The sequence below is a fragment of the Psammomys obesus genome, unplaced genomic scaffold, assembly GCF_907164565.1.
Source record: "Psammomys obesus unplaced genomic scaffold, mPsaObe1.curated_primary_1811, whole genome shotgun sequence".
Classification (NCBI taxonomy): Eukaryota; Metazoa; Chordata; class Mammalia; order Rodentia; family Muridae; genus Psammomys; species Psammomys obesus.
In genome coordinates this window covers 2,566,119-2,586,558 of record NW_026589732.1, presented here as the reverse complement: position 1 = coordinate 2,586,558, position 20,440 = coordinate 2,566,119, and the positions used below count along the sequence as shown (strand labels likewise).

The 20,440-nt window shown below is 50.6% G+C and overlaps 1 pseudogene; it reads right to left on the bottom strand.

Annotated features, from left to right (window-relative positions):
- Positions 1 to 8,585: 8,585 nt before the first annotated feature.
- On the bottom strand, positions 8,586 to 9,252 carry LOC129675245 (39S ribosomal protein L40, mitochondrial-like; annotated as a pseudogene).
- Between the last annotated feature and the right edge of the window lie 11,188 nt (positions 9,253 to 20,440).

The window sequence follows — 20,440 nt, the reverse complement described above, 5'->3', positions numbered from 1 at the left end:
ATGTTCTAACACACCCACCATCAAAAGGAGAACTTTGGTTCAGATCTCATTCCCTTAAGTTCACTCCATGGTGATTTTTCTAACGATAGAGGGTAACTCAGACTTTGCCCATTGCACAGAGGAATAAACTGATGTGCCCTAGAATCACGTCTCACGCTATAGAGGAGGCGAATAAAGTGTAGAGAGCCAAAAGGCTTTGCACCGGTTATGAAGCAAGTTGAAAGGCCAACCCAGGACTAGAACTCCCAAGTACTGAGTCCTCATTCCTAAAACCCTTGGCTGCTGACTCAAGACAGCCACAGACAAAGCCTGAATGCAGACTATTTGAGGTGAAGGCGAGCCATCCTCCTTTCGCCCCCACCTTCTTCTCACTTTCCAGTTAAGCAATAAAGCTGAAAAGATCCTTCAACAAACAAATCCCTCCTCATTATGGAATCCACAGGCACAGGGTTCTTCAGAAACCTGAAAGGCAGGCTCCTTGGGAGGAGGGCTGTTGGGACACGCCTGTCCGCCTGTCCAGACGCCCACTTCCAGCTCTTTCTAAGAGGGCTGAATGCCTGCCTTGGGGCAGCAGAGCAGTGGACTGAGGTGGGACCAGCCAGGGTGGTGTGAGCAGCTTCCGGGAAGGCTCCTTGGCCAATATTCCCCATTCAAGGTTGACCTCGTCTGGATGTTGAAAAGTGCCCCGCAAAGAGCCAGCTCACTGTTGATAAGGGAAGGCAGCCGTCGGGTCAGGCCCAAGTGCATGGCCATACACTACCGCCAGGCAAAGATTAAATCTGGCAAACATGGACCTGCATTTCTCTCCATGTGAAAAATGAAGTCCACTGTGCTTTATAAACTAAGACCCAACTGGGCCAGGGGAAGGTGATTCTGTTCCTGACACTGGGGAGCAGAAATTCTGGGTAAGTGTTTGTGGCACCAAGAGGTGCCATTGCCTTGGAGAAGGAAAATGTTCACACATGTCCTTGAAAGGCAGATGAAGACCTCGAAAGGCCTCTTGTCTGAGAGACCACTGGAACTGGCCTCTGTAGTTGCATTTGTGGGCTGTTCAAGAATCGTTCACCTCAGGGGAAAGGAAGTTGATTATCCCACCCCCTCTGAGAAGCCTGGTGGGGCTCCCACCTAGGTCTCCCAAGGTTGATCCTCTGGGTTCTCAGAAAATGCCATATTCTTCTCCAGGGCCTGTGGAGGGGAGGTCAGCACTGATAAGAGGGCACCTGTGCTGTCAGGGTCCCACATTCATGGCTAAACAGCTCAGAAGATCAGAGCTTAGGGCTGGGGAGATGGCTCCGTGGATTAAATGCTTGCCAGACAAGCATGCTGACCTGGGTTCCAGTTCTGGAACCTTCATAAAAGTAGGTATGGAAGGTCACCTCTGTGAGTACACTGAGATGAGAGGAACTCTCAGGCCAGCTAGCCTGCAGTGGACAGCAGTGGGCAACAAAGGCCCTGCCCCAGACAATGTGGGTGAGGACCAACACCCTAAACTGTTCCCTGACCTCCACACACGTACACATGACACATGCTTGTGTGCACACAGACACACACTCCTACACACTTAGAAATGTTTAGAAGCGACACTATTTCTCAAGGAACGATTCTAAAGGTTGTTGTCAGTCGTGCCAGCCTGGGCTTGGCTCCTGAACTTCTTTGGCTGACCTTCAAAGAGCTAGGGAACCACTATGACCCTCTGGCTTTTCCTCTTTGAGTAGGAATAATGACATCTACCTAATGAGCACAGGCCTGGCAGGCGGGGGCTCAGAGGGATTGCTGCTGAGCATCCTGAATAGTATTTTAAAATAATTTCTGTTTATGTATAATGGGTATCTTATCTGCGTAGATATCTGTGATATGCTTCCCTGGTACCCAAGGAGGCCAGAAGTCAGTGTTGGATCCACTGAGACCGGAATTACATTAATTGTAATTGCCATGTGGTTGCTGGGAATTGAACTCAGGATCTCTGGAAGAACAGCCAATGCTCTTAACCACTGAGCCATCTCCCTAGCCCCCTGGGATATCTTCATTTGCTCTTGAAGTTTTGTTTTCTGGGAAAGGGTGCTGATCATTTCAAGGTGAAATGAAAGGGCATTTCACCTTCGTCCTTCGGATAAACAAGAACTCCTCCCTCCCCACTCTCTTTTTATGATTGCTACAGGGAACTTCTTAATCTTGTTTTAATGTCTGCTCTCAAAACATCTGGCAGATTAGCACTTTCTATTGGGAGCAAAGCTAATCACCTCTCTGTGCAGCAATTACCACCATTTTAATTGGCTAATTAATTGTGAAATGAATTGTTTAATGAGAATCTGATTTCCCAGAATGCAAGCTTTCTGAAGGTAGGGACAGTGTCTGTTCTGTTCACTGCTGTGTCCTTCATACCAGGAGCTGACTGTTTGTGTCCACACGAATGCATGTGTGTGCACGTGTGTATCTGTGCATGTGAGTATCAAAACATATACACATCACATGCGGTGTAAGTGTGGTCATTATTCTTTGTCATCAATGCATGCTTTGAGGACACTTTAAGGTCATTTTCTGGGATCAGCCAACAGTTAAGTACATCAAGAGAGGAAATAAGGCTTTTGGCAAAGACTATTTATTTACTCACACCGTCATTAGACTCCCGTCAGCAGCTAGAGGTCTGGTGGAGGCTGGGTGTTCTCTGGCTAGGAGAGGAGCCATTGTCACACCTTGCCTCTGCAGGGCTGGCTTTAGAGTGGGAGCTGGGCTCTGGTGCCAACTGGAAGTTGAATTTGTTCTGTGGCTTTAGACAAGCCCTTCCCTTCTCTGAACCTCTGTGTCGAATCAGGTCCATTCGGCAGGACGCGTGGAAGTGGCTTTGTGGTCTTTGCTTGTTCTATAGTTCTTTGTATTACAGGGGAGTCCCTACTGGCAGTTTCCATCTCTTGAAGCCTGGGCGGCCTCTACAGGAGGCCATGGGAATTCCACCTGTGCCCTGCGGTGAAGGTGGAATTGCGCTGACTCTGAGGAAGGAGTCAGAGCCACTCTCTGAGCCTCAGAATCCCACGTATGTAGCATGGGGGCTCTGGGTCCCCTTATACCTTCATCCTGTTCTGTCCTGTGAATTAGCCTTTCACAAACCGTGTTCGCCAGAGCACCAGCACTCTGTGGGATGGCAATGGGATTCGGCAAGCACAAAGGTGAGCAGGCAGCTGCTTCTGTCCCAGTTAAATGTGGAGGATGCATTCATACAAGGATCTTTGGGATCCTTGGATCCTTGGATCCCAAACATCCTTGGATGTTTGATGTTTAGTGTCCTCAAGGGACACTACTGTGGGCAGAAAGGTAGATTTACAGGGTGGCAAGAGGCTGACTGGAGTCCTTCATCTACTGTGTCCTAGCTGTGTGACCAGTCTGGAGTTTGCTACCCTTTCTGGGCTGTATTTTCCTCAGTTGCAATTCACCTTGCCTTCTCAGGATGTGGTGGGATGGAATACAGCATTGCATGTGAGATGCTGTGCACAGCGCCTGACGCGTGACGGGTGTGCGCTGTTATTTTGGGGAGGGACAGCTGAACCCCATCACTCGAACAGCGGGGGAGGTGCTCAGCCAGTGTTTATTCTGGGTGCTTTACTCGTTTGTCACCAGAAGACCCAGCAAGTGTCGCCTCCACCTCCTTCCTCATCCAGCTACTGTGACCTTGGGGGTCCTGGCGCACGAAGCTGCAGATTTACAGGCCTGTGTGTTGCGCCTACCTTATGGCCCTGCAGGAGGTTGAGAACCTTTGGACACGGGGCCTGGCTGTCAGATGAAGGGCTAGGGGTGAGGCTGCAGGGTAACAGCCCGGCTGATTCTACCCAAGCCCTCTCTACTTCCTGATCCGTCAAAAGGCAAGTGAGCTGCTTCCTTCCTGTTGCCACTGCCACGAGCTGCTGTGGCTGACTTGTGTTCCCCACAGGAAGGACTGTATCCCTCAAACTATGGATCAAATTGTTTTTTCTCCTCTCGCTGTTTCTTCTGGGTACTGGCTGAGGCTGGCATAACAGCAACCAAAACAGAGCAGAGAGAGGCATGTGGTTCAGTGGGAACACTTGGGAAGGGGTGAGGATGGAAAAGAGGTGAGAGGAGCCCAGTGAAGCCTTGGTCCAGGACAAAGCATTCCTCACCTCAGGAAAACCAGACTCATGCCCCACAGTGCCCTGAGATGCTGCCTCCCATTCTGCCTTGCCAAAGCTTGTCTGGCTTGGACACGCAGGGTCAGGCCAGAAGGGTGGCCACAGTGGCATCAAGGCCAGGAGACAGTGGACAGGGCTATGAGGTTTGCTTCAGCAAAGCATGACTGCCCTTGAAGGGCCTCCAGTCTGCTTGTTATAATGTGTTAATCTGAGCACAGTGGTGAAGCTCAGGCCATGAATGGACCTTTCAGCTGCTGAGGGGAGAGGGATGTCCAGAAAGTTTCCCTGGAGTATATGCCTTCCTGGCTGAGTCCTGTGGCACAGAAGGGAGTTGGTGGTTGAAGGAGGAAGAAGTCTCTAGGCAGAGGAAACAGCATGTGTGAAGCAGGAGGGAAGTGAAATGTCACCTTCCTTATGGGTGAGCAGCCAGTAGGATTATCAGGATCCACCGTGTCCTTCCTTCCTTCCTTCCTTCCTTCCTTCCTTCCTTCCTTCCTTCCTTCCTTCCTTCCTTCCTTCCTTCGTTGTTGGTTCCTTCCTGTCTGCCTGCCTTCCTATTTTTCTGCCTCTCTGCCTTCCTGTCTTCCTGCCTCTCTGCCTGCCTGTCTTCCTGCGTGCCTGCCTGCCTTCTTGCTTGCCTTCCTGTCTTCCTTCCTGGCTGCCTGCCTGGCTTCTTTTCTTTCTTTCTTTCTTTCTTTCTTTCTTTCTTTCTTTCTTTCTTTCTTTCTTTCTTTCTTTCTTCCTTTCCTTCCTCCCATCCTGTTTGCCTGCCTGCCTTCCTTCCTGCCTGCCTGACCTCCTGCTTTCCTGCCTGCCTGACCTCCTGCTTTCCTGCCTGCCTGTCTGCCTTCTTGCTTGCCTTCCTGCCTTCCTCCGTCCTTTCCTTTCCTTCTTTTCTTCTTTACTTCCTTCCTTCCTTCTTGCCTGCCTTCCTGCCTTCCTTTCTGCCTTCTTCTTGCTTTCCTTCCTGCCTTCCTTTCTGCCTTTCTTCCTTTCTTCCATCCCTCCCTCCCTTCCTTCCCTCCTTCCTTCTTGTCTTCCTTTCTGCCTTCCTGCTTTCCTGCCTGCCTGCCTTCCTATAGTGCTGGTGATTGCATTGGCCTCCTGGTGTGCATTCTACACTGACCTGCATTCCCAGCTGTTACTAAGACTTTGAATCTGAGTCACAGTATAGAAGACCTCATGTGGAAGCTGGCGGGAATGACGCTTGGCTTTAAGCTGAGCTCAAAACTGGAGAAATGAAACTCCAACCACAGAATCCCAAGAATCGGCTGGCAGGAAGCTTTTTTTGTGTCCCGTGACAGGGCAGTCTGGTCTGGCCTCTTTGGTGTCTGTGATGTGGCAGTGGTGGGGGCAGACCACAGGCCCGGCGCTGTCCACCAGGCTGAGGGGTTTGCTCTGTCATCTGCAGGCTAATGGGAGACTTGGCCAGGAAAGCCAGGGATTTAGAATGGAATCCATGGCATGCCCCACTCGGACAGATCTGGCTGAGAGGAGAAGCGTCCAGAAAAAACACAGAGAGACCTTTGCCCTCCTCCTGCACTTAGGTGAAAGACAGAGTTAGCATAAGGTCCCCTGAGAGATCCAGCTATTGTGGCTTTGCACCAGGCTTTAGGGTCCAATCTGCCATAGTGCAAGGGCTTAAGGCGTGCTGTCCTGGAAACCGGGCTGGTTAGCTACTACCAAAGCTTTGAGCTGCTACTAAAGGCAATCAAGCCTGGGCTGCAAGAGAAAGGTGGCAGATACTCCCCAGGGGGCAGAATCTCCCAGCCTGTGGGGATGTCTCTCAGCTGGCTGCTCCAGTCATGCTCCTGAGCATGGCAGATAAAGACTCCCACAAGTTGTCCTCTGACCCCACACACATACACTCAACAAAAATGCAATAAAACAGCTTTATCTCATAAATGAACATTCCGAAATACGTGTGGACAAAGTGATGTAATGTCTGAGATATGATTCTATCTCAGGAAAAGGTGACTCAGACATGCAGAGAGATGAAGTGAGTTTGGTGTGATCATGCATGCACAGAGGTCCACATGTCCACATTTTTCCTGGGGTGAGGAGATAAATCGTGGGGCACGGGTTAGAGTCAGAGGCACCATTGTCACCTCCCATCTATGGATGAGTCATCTCTAAACCCCACGTGTGACATTAAGAGTGGCACCTGATGGTTCCCCATTGTCCGTGATGACCATGGATGATGGTACTCAGGCCACGCTGGCACATGCCACCATGCTTGCCTATCCCCTTAGGGATAGGCACCAGTTATCCTCTGTCACCCCGAGGCCTTGTTGGATGGAGCTGGGCTGTGGTTTGTCTCCTCAGGTGGGGCAGGCCAATCAAGGCCTTCGGCTCTCCACATCTCTGATGACTAGGTAGCACAGTGGGCTCTGCTGGTAGAGGTGAAGGGGGCAACCTTCTTTGCCAGCTGGGAGAAGTAGGGCTCGGTGAACATGCCCTTGGGCTGAGCATCTTCTCAACAGCAAACACCGCGCTTTACAGCACTGGGGGAGGGGGCAGGGCTCTCTCTCAGAGAGGCTACCAGAGTTGCGAGTGGGTTCACAGAGTGGGTGGCGAGGAAAGGGAAATGGGAGCAAGCCGAGGTGAGTGGAGACAGAGAGGTGGAGAGCAAATGACTACAGAGGAATAAAAGAAAGAGGCCCCAAGAGCCTGGTGTGAGGAGAACCGGCTGGCAGAATTGGCAAACCCTTTTTCCCCCTCCTCCCTCCCTCCGAGCATGGTCTTCTCTGCCCTTCTTGGTCAGTCGAGAAGGGTGATGGGAAGACCAACAGTTGCGGTCTATAGATCTGTTTTTTCCCAGCAGCGCCCTGGCCTCACCTAGCCTCACTCCCTACGTCATTCTTCCTTTTCAACTTTTAAAAAATGTTTTAACTGTGCATCACTGGGCTTCCTTATGACATTTTCATGCATGTAGAAAATATGTCCCCTCCTACTTCCATTAATCATATTCCTTTCCACAACTACCCCCCTCTTCTATTTTCAGGCGTGTGTGTGTGTGTGTGTGTGTGTGTGTGTTTGTGTGTGTGTGTGTTTCATTAGGGATGTTAACAGGTGCATGGCTTATCAGTGGCTACACCACTGAAGAAAATGCCTCTCCCTATCATATCAACCGTGAACTGAGTTTAAGTCCTCAGGGAGGAGGGGCTGCTCCTGCTTGCATGATCACATGACGACAGGCCCCAGTCTTATGCAGACCTGTGCCTGCAATCCCAGCTGCTGTGAGTCCAGGTGTCACAGCCGTGCCATGAATAAATGACTGAAGTGTGGTGTTCAGCACCGTTCCCTCTCCTTCCCTTTGGCCCTCACACTCTTTCAGTCGCTTCTACTTCTTGAGGTGGAGAGGGGACTTTATAGATGCCTCACTATGGTTGGGCACTCAACAGTCATTTATTCTCAGTCCTTTAGCCAGTTATGAGTCTCTGTTGTCACCACTGTGTGCATACACACACACACTCACAGAGAGAGAATATAAATGTTTTTCAAAAGAAGAACCTGTAGCTCTGGGAACAGATTCGCTCACCCACTCAGGGATGCCCCGGGCTTGCCCCGGGCTTGCCCTTCGTAGAGGTGTATTGGTCTCACTCTCTGGGTCTGGGCAGCGCTGAGTCTGGGCTCCTGTCTGCAGCTCTTGCCCCTTCCGTGACTGCTCTCATCTAGCTTGAGACATGACTTACAAGACCAAGTGTGGGCCGTGGCCTGTCCTAGGCAGAGCGTGAAACATGGTAAGACATCTCTCAGCCACCAGCTCCAGGGAGGTAGCGGGGATCCTTCTCACAAAGGCGCAGGGTATTTGCAGAGGCTAAAACAGACCCGTGGGGAATTCTTGTAGAAAAACACAAGGTACTTGTCGTCAAAAGCAAACTGCGAGACCTGTTCCTGGACCCTTGTGAGCAGGGCCCTGCCACTTTCGGGCCCGTGACCTTGGGGCAGCCTCTACCAACCTTGGCTTTGACACCCGCCTTGATTACGCCGAGGTATGCTGCGGACAGTGCCCTGCGGGGCTGTTAGAAGCTGCCTGTGGGGTGACGGAAGTGGCTGAATAGAATTCCACCGTGTATGTGGAACACAGTCTTGTTTACCCATTCGTCTGAGGCCGGCATCCAGACTGATTCTGTTTCTTAGCGGTTCTGATTAGTGAAGGAATAAACACGAATGTACCCGCGTGCGTACTGAGAGGCGTGGGCTGACAGGCCTCTGGGAATGGAGTGGAGTGACGGGGCATCTGTTTGTTCTGGTTTTAGTTTTGAGGACCCTCCACCCTGATTTCCACCATGATTGCAGCGCCTTGCATTCCCACCAGCAGTGTATAAGGGCTTCCTTTCCCCACAGCATCACCAGCATTTTGGGGTTTTCTTTCTTTAATTTTTTTTTTTTTTAATTTTGCTTTATTTGTTACCAGGATGTCTCATCTGGGGAAAGCAGACTTCAGCTTGCTCGTCCTGACCCCCAGGGCCGGCATGTTCTGAGGACACAGTTCTTGAATCTTTTGAATTCTACTTGTGTGTACACCTTGGTGACGTCACTCTACCTGCCTTCAGGGGCATGGTAGTTCGAGACAGGCGACGTGTAATGTGGCTTTTCTTTCTCATAGGGGACCAGGCTAGGGTCCCAGTTCATGGCCTCAGCACAGAGCTCTGCAGAATCAAGCTTCAGCTCCCCCAGGCCTTCCTGCTGGGCTTCCAGTGTGGCTTTGACAGAGTCCCTCTCCAGCTCCTGCTGCTGAGACAGTGCCCACCTCTTCAGCAGAAGAGCTCTCCTCAGAAGAATGCTCTTCCTGAGGTCGCTGTCTTGATTTATCCAAGAGCCTCACAGGGATAATAAAATCTTCAACTGAATTAGTTCTTGGGTGGCTTTTCCCAGTTTTTGGATGTCTTTTTCCCAGTTTTTTGGATATCTTTTTCAAATGGTCCTTTGCTGCTTGGTCCTTTCTGGGGTCTGCCTTCTTCTTCTTTTGGAGGGGTTCTGCCCTCATGGGGATGAGCTCCCGGGACAGCAGTGAAGCGCTCCGGCGGATGAGTCTCATCTGTGTCTGGTAGGTCCCAGGTGCCCAGCTCCGAGGCCGCAGAGCCCAAGCAGCACACAGCATCACGGTAGTAGCTGTGGCTTTTCATGCCACTGCAGGCCTGTGGTTTCCTTGACGGGCTGTTCTCGGGCTGAGCTGGAATCTCAAAGGAGTTTGGGTTTCCTTGATGGCTAAGGGTGTTTAACACCTTTTCAAGCATGTGCTGGCCAACTGCATTTCTTCTCCTGAGAACCATGTAGTCAGTAATCATCCCATGTATTGTTTATTGGTACTTAATCTTTTTCATCTGTTATGAGTTTGAGATATTAGCCACTTGCCTAGTGTGTTCTCGTGGCGTTCCCTCCTTCTGCAGACTTTCTTTTTGCTCTTCTCACTGTTGTCTGGAAGTGTTTAGCTGCATGTGATCGCACTGACCAATTCTTGGGCTTCTTTCCTGTCCTAGTAAAGTCCTTTTGAGAAAGTTTTTGCCTTTATATACCTCTTTAAGGGTTTTACCTCAAACCAGTTCAAAAGATCAGACCTTAGATTGTGGTATTTGACCCACATTCAAGTGAGTTTTGTGCAAGATCAGAGATAGGTGAGACAGCTGCTCTCAGCTATGTGGGGAGATCCATTGTTTTTCCAGGACTATTTGTTAAGGAGGCTATCTGTTTTCACTTTATAATTTTGACACCTTTGTTGAAAACTTGGTAGTTGATGCTTTGTGAGTTTATTTCTGGGTCTTCTATGGAATCATGTTTTAGTCTACATTATGTTATGTGTGTGTTTGCGTGTGGCTGGGTGAATTTCTTGCTGGTGATGGGTCCTGAGAATGGCTCTCGGGGAGATACCCCAGGCAGAGGACAGGTGCTGAGGACATGACATGTCTGCCACAGAGAGCTGGAGAGGCAGAAGGGGTCACCCACAGCAGTCACTGATGATGAGAAGCAGAAGGTTACCTGTCTCCTGTCTTCCCTCAGCTTCGGAGCATCAAGGAATCTCTCAGAAGCCCTCTCGTCCATCAAATGTGAATGGGAACCACCCTGCCCCGCCCCCCCCCCCCCCCCCCCGTAGAAACCAAACTGTGAATTGTGAAAGGAGATGGATGCAGATACCCATAAACTGCCCTCCCAGCCCCTCCTCCTGCCTGCTTTATTGCCCTGTGAACTCCACAGGAACCATGGACATGCCCCCAGGCCCCTGTCCCCGGCCCCTGAAGCAACTCTTAGAAAAAAAAAAAAAAAAAAAGGACTTAAAGTCTAGAAAGATATAAGATTTCTACATTCAAAGGAAACAAAATGACATGGCAGACAATATGGGCCTGGGCATCAGGAGGCCTGGATTCAAATCTTTGATCATTCAGCATGTATGCATGTGTGTGTGTATGTGTGTGTGTGTGTGTGTATGTGTGTGTGTGTGTGTGTGTGTGTGTGTGTGTGTGTGTGTGTGTGTGTGTGTGCGTGTGTGGCATGTGTAGTGGAGAGCCACTTGTAGCGGTCTTCTTAAAAACTCTACTTTATTTGGGGTGTTTAGGCCTCTACCTCCCTTCCACCAACCCCAACCTTAAGTAGGACAGAGAAAACGTTAGTGGGGAGAGGGGCACAAACCGCTTCTCTAGGCTTCTTAGGGTCACAGGGTTCTTTTAGGGCTCTATACCAATTTCTGTCAACCACAGACACAGCTAGCCGGCTCCTTCACACCGCTGCTGTGCCCTGAAGCATTTCTGTCTGTCTGCTCCAAACCACCACACTGTCTCTGGTCTCTGGGAACTGCTGAATGCCACATGCCAACACGGAAAGCCACACAGTGTCTTTCTTGGCTCATATTTATATTCTGAGCACGCCCCTCTCCGGGCAGCATGTGGAAGGCCATCATCAGCTGGCAAAAGCCACACTCCGCAAGTGACAATTAACTGGTGTAGACAAACTGCAGCACAACTAAAAATCCACACTTGGGATTAAAACAAAAGCATTTTTTCACGACACACAAAGAAGCCAAAACTTCCATTGCAGGTGTGTGTGTGTGCGCATGCATGGGCATAACTGGGAATTTAAACCCCAAGCCTGAGCATCTTAGACAAGTACTCTACCACTGGGCTACACCCCCCTCTCCTTGTTTAACCCTTTGTTTACTGCAGAGGTAGCAAAGGCAGGGGGCTGAAGGCGATTCATGGGATTCTTGCCATCTTTTGGGCTGGGCTGTTCCAGAGGTCCCTTCCAACACTGTTGCTCTTTGCTTCAGCTACACATGCGCCTGTCTCCTTGACAGGACCAGTGGAGGAAATGGATGCCAGGGTCTTGCTGAGGTTGAGGAGATGGGGAATGGTAGGGGAGAGGAGTGGAGGGGGTGGCAGGTCCCTCCAGGGAGCCGGCCTGGATGCCCCAGTCTTGTCTACTGTGAACACAGTGTAAGCTCTGCCAACAGCAGCTGAGGAAGCAGGATTTAGTCAGCATTAAACTGTATTAAGTTGTGCTGTCTCTACAAAGAGCGTGTTTTACAATAAACATGATGCCAAAGGCATCCTGAGAGCCAGTGGCTTTGTGCCATCTAGGCCCTAGGGCAGAGAGTTGTTTTCCCTCGAGCACGCACGCAAGCACGCACATAGGCACGCACTCAGAACAGGAAACCCAGCTTCAGACTCTTCCGGTTTCTTCCAGCATAACACCACCAGGGATAAGCATTTGACCCAGGCTGGCCAATCAAGGGACTCCGGGTTACTGAGAGTGTCCCAGACACACCATGTGACACAAACAAGGCCGAGCACTGTCTTTCCCACTGGTGGAAAATCACGGTGGTTGAGCTGTCGGACGTCGTGCTCACCCCACAGACCACCTCTGTGGCAGGACAGACGGGAGGAGCTGTCAGAGATGAGAAGAGAGGCCAGCCTTGCTGCTGTCTGAGTCCCTGACCTCAGACCTCCCAAGGCCAGCTCAGGTCCTGAGCTTCTTGATTCCTTAATAAAATACTTTGTCTACTTAAACTAGTATGTGCTTTTTATCACTCCAAATCAAGAGAATTCTGCATGGATTTATCCCCACGTAATCCAGAGCGGTAAAGCACCCGGCCTAGGTTTACCCAGCACTTCTCCCGGGACCCAGTTCTTCCCTTTCTTCGCTTGGTGTAGTCCCTTTCAACTGAGGGTTCTAAACTCTCTGCCTCAGTATCCAGGCTCAGGCCACAGTGACAGCAGTACAAAAGCCACCTACTTCGTGCTTATTAAACCCCCTTGGGGGCGCTGTGACAAAGCTGGGGGCTGAGAGTATGCGCTTGGATTCAACAAGAGACAGCCCATACCCCTGTGGGCCGCAGCCGCCCCTCCCTGGACTGCCACCTGCTCTGCTTCCAAGAAAAGGCAGTCTTCACCTTTGCCGAACAGTTTGTAAGATGGAAGCACTCACGCTGCCTAGCAAGAGGTACTGTTGTCCCCCTTCTCATAACAAATGACGAACCTAAGCCGAGGAGCAATTACGGAGGGCCGTGCCTGAAACAAGCCAGGCAACCCACAGGCACACAGTTGAGACACGGCCCCAGCATTGGTTCCTAGTCTTTCCCAATCGTCTTATTTTACATTGTACAGATACGGGTTGCCCAGGCTGTCCTCACGTGCCTGGGCTCAGGCTGTCCTCCTGCCTCAGCTTCCTAAATAGCTGACCTGACTTCGTGGACACCTCAGTGCAGCATCTTCTTCAGGAACCATGGCCATTGGGCAGATCTGGCTTAGGGAGGGACAAAGGGGGGCACGATGGGTGTTTTGAGGTTGAAATCAGCAAGTCTGTATTCTGGTTCCTTTTATCTGTGGGTTAGAGTACACTTCCCTACTGGCCACTTCAAGGAAGTCTGTGTGGCTTACACGATCACCTGAGAAAGGGGAGACAGTGTTAGTCTTTGCTGTTTGTAGGGGCTGCTTGGATGCGCATTATTTCAGCCTTCCCAGCACCGTACCAGTTGCAGAGCAAACTTTCGTGTCCCTGGATTGTCGGGATCCTCTGGGAAGGCAAGGGCAGCTGAAGCCTGAGGGGGGGCGACCTGTGCATGAGTGTGCAGGTGTGTTTTCCCGTGCGTGTGTCTTTGTGTGTGGGGGGAGCCCCGAGTGCTCCTGCAAGAACCAATTCCCGCTGTGAGGAGCTTGTCAGCGTGGAGGGGAGCGTTCCGCCGGCTGCCCGTGTTTGGAGTCACTCAGGCTTAGCTAAGTACACAGCAGCCAGGAGCCTAGTTTCAGCAGCTGACACCAGTAAGCAGCACAAAAATGTAGGTGCAGAGCCCCCTCCTTCCTTCCCCCTCTTTGTGGGCCCGGCTCGGCCAACAAGTCCGTGCGGGTGGCATCCAGGGAACGAGTGTAGGGCAGCTCTGGGGCCACGTGAGCGCGCGTGCGCATGTGTGCACCACACGCATGCTTCTGGGGTGTGTGTGTTGGGAAGGTGTAGGCCGTGGCTTCTTGTCCGGCTCGGCTCTGCCTCTTTCCTCCGAGCTTTGACGGTCCAACTGTCCAACAGACAAAACGATGCCCGTCTCCCAGGCCTGCTGCTCCCTACACAGAGAGCAAGGGCCCAGGGCTGGTCTGAAGGGGCCCTGGGAAATCATTAGCCTCCTGCTCTCATTTCTTGGACAGGGATGATGAGACCAAGATGGGGACAGGGAAGCTCCCGGGTCACAGAGCAAGTCTGATGCAGACTGACTGGAACGCTGGCCTCCTGGCTCCTGGGAAGGACGTGCTAAGCACAAGCCAGTCCTGGGAAGAAGACAAGAGCAAGATGCTGTCGGAGGCAAGCTCTCACCAGCTTCCTCGACCTTCCATACAGGTGTCATTCTGAGGGCAACACACTCTGTAAACACTACTCAGGAGCACAGACTCACGTGGATTCTGCCGGAGGGGTCTTTCTTACGGATTATTAGCTCAGAGAGACATACAAAGGATGGGATGATCTGGGTTTGCTGAGCCTGTTTGATTTACTTTCTGATTACAAGTTCATACAGAGTTCTTGAGGATCATCTGGCCTCTCCAGTGATTGACACTGCACGAACCCAGCTCTTCCTAAGAGATAAATTAGAGAATGGATGGAGATATGGTGGCCAGGTTCTAGGACCACTCATCATTTGGCTTAGTCCCAGCCAGGCAATGGTCCTCCCGTAAACTGCTAGGCTGGTCCTCTTCCGTGTGCTAGCTCTGCCCACATCTGCCCGCCCACTGCAGACCTCAGCTCGTCACCGTTTCTTCTCTTGACCTCTCACCTCGCCCTCTGAACTGTGCTTCTCGCATGGGAATCAGTCCGGATTTCTCCTAGAGACGGGAACTGAAAAGCCGGTGTCCTACTCAGGACCCAGACTGGGCAGCTGCCATGGAAACGGGCATCTGGTGGGATGGCTCCCAGGAGGACTGGGAGTTAAGACCTGCAGGTCCGCTGCTGCCGTTCAGCCTGTCTGGCACTTCAGGTAACATGACCTTCTACATACAAATCGCATGCATCTTTTTGGCACCCACCAGGCTCTTCACACACATTAATGTGATTCCTGACACCAGCTATGCTCCAGTGTTCGTGATGAGGCACCCAAGGCCCAGGGCTGTTGACCTCAGGGCTGATTTCCTGGTCTTTGCTCATACTGTAATGGCTCAGGGCTTCTCTCCATGTGCCGTGTTCCCAGGAGGTTAGCACCAAACACCTTCCGAAAGCAGGGCCTCTTCCCTTGGTGTGTGAGGTGGCTTTTCCCCGATGTGGACTCCTTGGGTCCTTGCCCCCGTTAGCTTTCATTTTTCACATGAGCAGGTAATAAGGGGACAACGTGGGCAACCTGCCCAGTTTTTGCTGTGGCTTTTGACTGCAGAGGCGAGGAGGCGGTGCCCGGGATACAGACTCAGTTTTATCTACTCCCCTTAGATGGGCCAGGATGCGGTAACTCACCCTCCACAGAAGCTGGAAAGGTTCACACACCTGCTGAGAAGCAGGATCACCTTGGGAGTTCTGATCCAGGGGCCCCTGCGTTCTTTTCCTGAGGAGACACAGTGGTCTCCCACAGTGTTCCGGGGAGCAAACCCAGCGTGACAAACACCATAGCCGAGCACTCTACCTCTGAGTCACAACTCTTACACACACGCTCAGTGACTGGAGGCAAAGTTCAGGAGCCCCTGCCTGGGCGTCCGGGGCTTGGGATCATTTTAGGCAACTGTACTATATACGAAAGCTCCAAACCACTTCACACAAGTACGGAATTTTGTTGTTTTGCCCGGATTCGAATAAGATTTAAAGTGATAGAGAAAAAAAAATATATTTTTAAACTTTAAAAGGTAGTATTCCCAAATATGTCCTGTAATGCATATGTGCACATTGGAAGACATTTTCAAAATGTTCGCGGCTACACTGTTTCCAGCAGCCACCAGTGCTCGGCAACCTAGGTGTCTTGAAACGGAATGTTATGGCGAATGACTGAGCTACAGTGAATTTGGTTCTTAAAACATTGTTTTTTACCATTTTGTTATTCACGGATTTGGGTATGTGCACACAATCATGGTGCCTAACGAGGCCAGAAGAGGGTGTCCGACCCTCAGAGGCTGGGCTTACCCGTGGCTGTGAGCTGTCTGACGGGGGTGCTGGGAACTATGCTTGGTTCCTCTGTAAGAGCCGTGCGCACACTTAACTGCTGAGCCATCATTTCGGATCCCAGAGATTTATTTTAAGTGTGTGTGTCCGTGTGTGTCTGTGTCTGTGAGTCTATGGCACATGTGTACCGGCAGAGGCCAAACAGGATGTTGGGCACCCTGGATCCGGAGCTACTAGCATTAGCGAGGCCCCAGTCACGGGTGCGAGGGACCAGTGCCAGGTCCTCCAGGAGGGCAGTGTGCACCCTTACCTGCTGAGCCATCTCTCCAGCCCTTGAAGTTACAATGCATTGGTACAGTAGGCTTCTGGGTGTCAGTGAAAATAAAACAGGCCATTGTGGTTTTTTTCTTTTTTTTTGCAGAAGTATGAATGAATTTTCAAACAGTGTAGAGCGAGAGAATCTTGACACTAAAAAAGAAATATCCTAGGATTCCCCCCTTTAAGGAATTTCCAGCTGTTACAAATGGGAAAACTAATCAAAATGGTTGCTTTGGGAGTGTTGATTTCTGTGGTGTGGGAACGTTGTGCGGACTGTATGGTGCAAATGCGGGTTCCTGCAGTGGCGAAAACCCGTCAAGCTATACACGTGCTAAGTACACCTTACTATGTCGGTATTATACTTCAAGGCTCTTTTTAAAAAAAAAAAAAAAAGAAAGAAAGAAAAAAAAAGTAAGCAGTGGAAGTCTCGGAGAATTCTAAAACATTGACATCAGCCCACAGCCACTGACCAGACAACCAAGCAATGGATCCGGGGAGTGGTGCTCTGCCCCGAATCCCGTGCACCTGGCCACAGGAACACACCCGGGAGGGAACAGCCTCTCGGTGGATAGTACACTAACTAGAACCGAACGAGAGCGCCATTCGTCCCCGGCACACAGTAAGTCTCAGCTGCTTGCCGAACCAAATGACCTCGCCACGGGGGGGGGGGGGTCTCTAACAGGGCAAACTCCCAGTCAGAGTGAATCCGGGTTCACAGGAGCTGAGAGGTGGGGAGGACAAACTGGAGATTAAATGTTGGTCATGGTGGTATCAGTGATGGTGTGTTCTAAAAGTAGAATTTACCTCGTGTTCTCACCACACACACACACACACACACACACACACACACATGCACGCACGCACGCGCGCGCACACACACACACATACCATATACTACACATACACACGTGTGCACACGCAAACACACACACACCACATACTACACACACACGTATGCACACACACAATGTTTGTGAAAGTATTAATCAGCTTGACTTCGCAGGTCATTTCAAAATGCATCCATATGTCAAGGCCTACATGTATAAAAGTTTACTTGTCAATCATACTCCAATAAGACTAGAAATAGGATTTGTGGAGTGCGTGGATAGCAAATTTGTTGGATGTTGCCCAAGTGGTGCTTAGGGGGACATTTCTAGTTTTATTTGTCCTCACTCTTAAGAGTGACATGAAGATGCAATCTCAGAATCCTCACACTGAGGCCAGCTTGGGCTACACAGTGAGTCCCAGCTTAGCATGGGCTTTCTAAAAACGAAACAATGTGAGGAGGGAGACCAGCTAAAATTTCAGTCCAAGAAGCTCATGAAAATAACAAAAACAGACGCAGGGGAAGCAAGAGATGAAGTCAGTGGTACAAACACCAGAACGGAGCAGCCAAATCCCAGGCTGGGGCTAGGGCGCAACAGTGGAGCTGTTGCCTAGCATGCACAAGGCCCAGGACTGCAGCAAGCTAACAACAGCAAAAACCCCTAGCAGCAAACCAAAGCAGCACAGATCAGCCAAACAGAACCAGTTCCTTGAGAAACCACAAGCCAGACAACCCTTAGGATATGGGAATAATGACAGCCAGCGCCAGCAACGACAAGGTCAGGTTGAAGGAGAAACCCAACCACTGTCTTGCTGATTTACAGTCACAGTGGGGCAGCGGTGGAAGTGGGTGGGGTATGAAAGGTCAGGACATCCTTCAGGGAAGAGCGAGGGCATCTTGAGGCTTCCAGTCTCACTAGCATCCCGGGTCGTAGTGAAGGCCATGACAAACAGGTTGTGTGGGACTTGGGAGATCGTTAGAGCCAGCCAGCCTGTCTGGACCTTTCTTCCCTGCCCTAGCTTCCTCCTCATGGGCTGTCATCTGGAGAAGGCTGGCATCAGGCCTCCGTCCACTTCAGGGATGCTTTGGAGGAGCCGGGTCTCTCTCTAAGAGCCTCAAGAGTGGCCAGGCTCAGCTCAAGCCTCCAGCAGGCTTACTCAGTGGGAGGTCGAGAGAGCACCACACCCAGGAACTCCTGCCTCCCAGAGCTATGTGGGCCAGGGTACAGGGCTTGAGGAACTGGGTCGTGGATGAGGCCCCAGGAGACAGTGGCCACCTCCGCCCCCACTGTCTCACTCTGCTGTGAATCCTATTTTCAAACCAGCACTGCTCCTTCCTCTAGCTGCTCTGGCCCTGTCTTTTCCTGTCCTCCCTCTTCCTACCTCATGCTTATAGGAATGTGTGGCTACTGTTTACTAGCTGTCCTCTCAGAGCTGCATGCGTGCACTCTGTGGATAGCTTTATTATGAGTCCTGAAATGAGTGTGTAGCCTACAAAGCATAAAAGCTGTGAAATGCTCTTCACTGTATTTCCACACACCTTTGAACTTCAGTGCTCTCCCCTCATAAAGCCACTGTCCAGTTTTGAGCTTCTGTTGCCAACATTGATGTTAACACACTTGCCTCTGAGCATGTGCTATCAGATCAGGTAAGGGAGACCCTCCTGCCACGGTTGCTCATGGGTGATGACTGACGTTTTCATTTATACTCAGTGAGATGGAAGGGAGATCAGGGCCACGTGTGACGGAGCCTCACTCAGGCATCAGGGAAGGAAATAAGGTTTTGCTTAATCAGATAATGGTTTTAAACGCTCCAAGTTCGTCATCTATGATATTTGCAGTTTTAAAAGCTATAAACATCACAATTTTTTTTTTTTCCCTTAAGAAATGGTATCTTGCATGTCAGGCCCATGCCTGTAATCCATGCATAGAGGAGGTCAAGGCAAGAGGATTGCTGTGAATTCTGAGCTAGGTACAGTGTGAAACTGTGTCTCAAATACACACACACACACACACACACACACACACACACACAGCAGAGAGGAGGGGGGATGGAGAGGGAAGGCTGGACTTGAACTCTGAGGCTCAACTGATCCTCATGCCTCAGCCTTCCAAGAAACTGTGATTACACCTAGCTTGAGACCTTTCACTTTCATCTGCATTATGAATATTTTCTGTCCCTTTCCGGTGTGCAGAGTCTAGACCACACACGAATAATGAAATAGTAAGTCAGGTTGTGGTACATGGAACTCGTGGCCGAAATGGCCGCCATATCACTGAGCACAGAGGGAGAGACACACAGGAGTGTGCCATTCTGTAATCTTCCCTCTGTGCAGAGGCGAGAGGCATGAGTGTCAAGAGCAGAGGCCTGAAGGTATTCAGACCTGCCAGTAGTGCCAGAGTTTCAAATAGTGCCTAATGAGTTGTAAATGTGGTTGTTGTTGTCATTATTGTTAAAACAGGGTCTCATGTAGCCCAGGCTGGTCTCAAACTCACTCAGTAGCCTAGGATCACACTTTTGTTTATTAATTTTTCATGTACTCATTTAGAGCGAGTGTGTGTGTGTGTGTGTGTGTGTGTGTGTGTGTGTGAGTGCGTGCGCGCGTGCACACGCTAACACTCATGCATCCCACAGTGCATGAAGTGAGGTTACAGGTCTGTTCTCTGAACTGGCTTCTCTCCTGCCACTTGTGGGATCCAGGGATCCAGCTCAGGTTTTCAGGCCTGTGTAGACATCTCTCCTCTCACTGAGCCCCGTTTCTCTAAGCACTGAAAACCCAGCGTTGCCTTTCTACGCTCACAACCTCGCCTCGTTCACTTCGGCCAGTGACTACAGCTCCCCCCATGTCTGTGAGGGCTCGCTGCGCCCAGTAGATTCCCTTGTAGAGGTGTGTGCTGAAGCCGTGTCTTGGAGCAGTCCTCTCCACTCTGGACCCAAGCATCTTCATGACCTCGTCCTCCGGGCAGGGACAGATTCGCAGCCGTGATGACAGCCGTTCATCTCAGTTTCCGCATCATCAAAGTGCTAAGGTCATACATAGGTCAGCACTCGGCTGCTCTCTCTACTCTCTCTTTCTTAGATGCGTGGATGTAGGCGCTTGCATTGGCCTTCTCTACAACTCTTGACTTCTCACATTCCCTTTTTTTTTTTTAATGATAGATGATGTCTACACTGGCTAACCTAAATTCGCTGTGTTTTCTCTTTGGCACATACCTTTTTTGTTTTTTTAAAAAAAACAAAACAAAACAAAACAAAAAAAAACCAAAATGACTGGTGCCGTGTCATTGCCATCAGTGTTTTCAATTCAGAAAATGGGTAAGAATTTAAATGGCATTGTTGCATTGTTATTCTATGGTTTTGTCCCAGTGACTAGAGCAGTTGGACATTTTGCTGTCAATTTTTTTCTCCTGTGTGTCCGCTTAAGCAGACACCACCAGCCCCAGGAGCCCCTGGAATGGTCAGGCCCTTGAAGACTTTGGGCTGTGGCTTTGAGTCAGTACAGCAGCCACAGTTACTCTTTGGAGGGCTTTTCCTGCCTGTTTGTTAAATACCTCTTTTTGCTGGGATAGTAGGGCAACTTCTGAGTCTTTGCTTCCACTCTG